This window comes from Sapajus apella, unplaced genomic scaffold (assembly GCF_009761245.1).
Source record: "Sapajus apella isolate SASKATOON/1434 unplaced genomic scaffold, GSC_monkey_1.0 scaffold8, whole genome shotgun sequence".
Lineage (NCBI taxonomy): Eukaryota > Metazoa > Chordata > Mammalia > Primates > Cebidae > Sapajus > Sapajus apella.
Genome location: NW_022436948.1, coordinates 17,317,581 through 17,320,938, shown reverse-complemented (window position 1 = coordinate 17,320,938; position 3,358 = coordinate 17,317,581). Strand labels below are relative to the sequence as shown.

At 37.4% G+C, this 3,358-nt stretch overlaps 1 pseudogene; it reads right to left on the bottom strand.

The window, feature by feature from the left end:
• Positions 1 to 232: 232 nt before the first annotated feature.
• Positions 233 to 3,155, bottom strand: LOC116550918 (annotated as a pseudogene).
• Between the last annotated feature and the right edge of the window lie 203 nt (positions 3,156 to 3,358).

The window sequence follows — 3,358 nt, the reverse complement described above, 5'->3', positions numbered from 1 at the left end:
GTAGCTATCATACTTCCTTATCTCCTAAATACTTTAACAGGTATTACACCAAAACAAAGACATTCTCTCTTGAATTACCTTCACAACATTTTTTGAGCTTTCTTTTCTTTTTTTCTTTCTGTACTTCTTGCCCATATTTATCTTGATTACATTTGGTTATTTTTTTTCATATTCATAATTAGATACCAGTATTCTGAATTAGATAAGCTAGATAGAATAGAGAAGGACTGGGTTTTTTTTTTTTTTTTTAGAAGCATACTGAAATAGTTAATTTTATTTGTTCAAGAACTCATATTGCAAGCATTAAACCAGGCATAGGCTTTGATTCTGTGAGCCCAAATTCACGTATTGAAGAAGATCAGAGCAAACTGTGATCCATGCACATGAATGAAAACTAAAGGGTCAAAGTTAATCACATTGTAGTTTTTAAATTTCTACAGCCTCGCTCAGTAGTCACAGGTCTTTCAGGTCTTTCTGGATGTCCCACAGGGTATCTGCACTTTTCTTGAGCTGAGCAACCTCATCAACCTTTAGCTTCTGATTGATAATGCAGATTAATCCCCGGGCATTGAGGATACATGGAAGGCTCAGGAAGACTTCCCTCTCGATGCCATACATCCCCTTGACCATTGTTGGCACAAGATGAATCTTGGGTAGATTTTTCAACATGGATTCAGTAAGATCAGCCACACTTAATCCAACAGTCCAGTTGGTATATCCTTTTAGCTTGATGACTTCATAGGCACTTTCAGCCACCATCTTATGCACTTCCTTCCAATTTTCACTATCATTGTCAGTTCCCATTTCTGGATTCCATTCCTGTAGAGAAACACCTGCCACATTAACGCCACTCCACACAGCCACACTTGAGTCTCCACGTTCTCCCAAAATCCATCCGTGGCAGCTGCTGGGAGGAATGTCAAGTTTTTCGGCCCTAAGGTAGCGAAATCTATCAGAATACGTATTATATCCACTTTTAATCACATGGTGTTTGGGTAATCCACTTAGTTTCCAGGTTACATATATAAGAATGTCCACTGGTTGGAAACTACAATTATGATGCAATCAGGACTGTACTTGATGATCTTAGTAATACTGAATTTGAAGACATTAACGTTTCTCTGCACCGCATTGAAACGACTCTCCTCTTCTTGCTGATGTACTCCTGCAGTTGCCACTACAATCTTAGAATTGGCAGTCACAGAATAATCTCTATCTGCCACAATTTTAGGCATCTGAAGAAATAAGCTCCCATGCTGCATATCCATCATTCGTCCTTTCAGTTTATCTTCCAAAACATCTGTAAGAGCAAGTTCATCAGCCAGAGACTTTCCCAGAATGCTGATAGCACATGCCATTCCAACTTGTCCAACACCTGGTACAGTGATATTATTGTTTGGGACTGTTGCCTCTTCTTCCACAACTGGTGCAATGAGATTTTCCTTAAGAGTTGCCATTTTGCACAGGAGAGAAGGCTCTAGAGACTGCTGTAACAGTTGTGCTGAGAAGACGATGCCAGCTGCGTGTGTCTCCTCTGGTGCCAGCTCTGCTGAGAAGGACCAGTGTTCCCAGAAGAAACTGTTGAATTCAGTTGCCATGGTGGGATTATGAAAACGGTTTTGACATAAATTCAAGCAGAAATAAACATGCATGATCTTCTCCATTTAGAATTGCACAAAAAGCTGTGTATAATGTCTGCTTTGAGGTGAAACAATAGTCTTGTGCATTGTCATGTCAGACACAAGTAACTATTCTATTTTGTTTTCCTTGTTTTGCCTTCTAGTCCCTCATGAAAGACATCCAAAAACTGATCTTCACTGAAAAACAACACTAAAATCAAGCAGAAGATTGCTTTTGGCAAAACACACTGAGCTGATAAAACACTAATTAGTATATTTGAGTTCAGGCCTCAGGACATTTTCTTCAAATGTTTTCATTTTTATTCATAATTTATAATGTACCTCTCTTTTATTTTGAAATATATGCTTGTTTTGGAGGAAAACTCTGGCAATATACCAAGGAATAAGTTATATCTAAATGATTTAAAGAGTGTTTGCTAAGGATCTTTGGTGACTATTTTTCTTCCTTAGAACTATAAAATCTAACAAACATAATTCATGAAGATGTTTAGTCATAAACAGAGATGTTATAGTTTTGAACCAGATTAAATTTTGAAAGTACCTTCATATATCTTGAGATTTTTTGGTAATTATAAATCAAAATAAAACATCCATAAAACTTAAAATTCTGTTTATTTCATCTCTTAAATGTCTGTGGTCTACTAAACTGTTATGGGTATTTGTACACCAACTGTACACACATTTACTCATGGATAAAATGGGAAGCTGAGAATTTTTGAGTTGCACAATTAGGATGTAAGGAGAGTCTTCAAATACTTTGTTATAGTCCAGAGACTGAAGAATGCATACTATCTCAAAGAGAAAGAAGAAATAAGGCTCATTTATCTTTCAAACTAAATTGACAGGCTACTAGTGTAAGTCAAATTGTGTCATGTTAATTATTGATTTGTAGGATAGTAGAGATTCTGTTAGAAAACTTAATGTGAGGACATGATACTCTTACTCATGCCTGCAGTAATGTTGGTGTTACCCTGGCCAACTCTTTCTTTTCTCATCATAAATCATTTCCCATCAGCCACTGATGAGAAATTCTGCTAATGAAGACATATTCCTTTGTATAAAACCCACACATGAATGAGATCATCACTTTTATGAAATCAGTATTAGTGACCACAGAAGAGGCTTGCAATAAATGTTGTTTAAATGTTTCTGAATATAGAAAAAGACAAAAGTCAGTATGGGCTTCTGAGCTTCATGATTGGCGTTTCTGCTTTGTAAAATTATTATTGTAAAGCTACCCTAACATAAAGGGAATACAAAAAATAGCACATTGCATAGAACATGGTATACCCTCAATAAATTGAGCTCCTTTTCCCTTCACACATGTCCTTTACATCTCCCACACCAAAGTGGCCAAATGGGACATTGTTCTATATAAATACATAACCTCTTATACATACAAAAGAAATGAGCCTGGGATGGTGGCTCACACCTGTAATCCCAGAGATTTGGAAGGCCAAGACTGAAAAATCCCTTGAGCCCAGGAGTTTGAGACTAGACTGGGAAACATAGGAAGTCCCCATCTTCTCTCTTAAAAAAATCAAAAATCAGTCAGGCATGGTGCTATTACCTGTGGTTGCAGCGACGCAGATGGCTGAGGTAGGAGGATTGCTTAAGCCCAGACTGAGGCTCAAGTGAACTGTCATAGCACCACTGCACTCCAGCCTGAGTGACAGAGCAAGAACTCATCTCAAAAGAGAGAAAAAAAAATCAGCTGC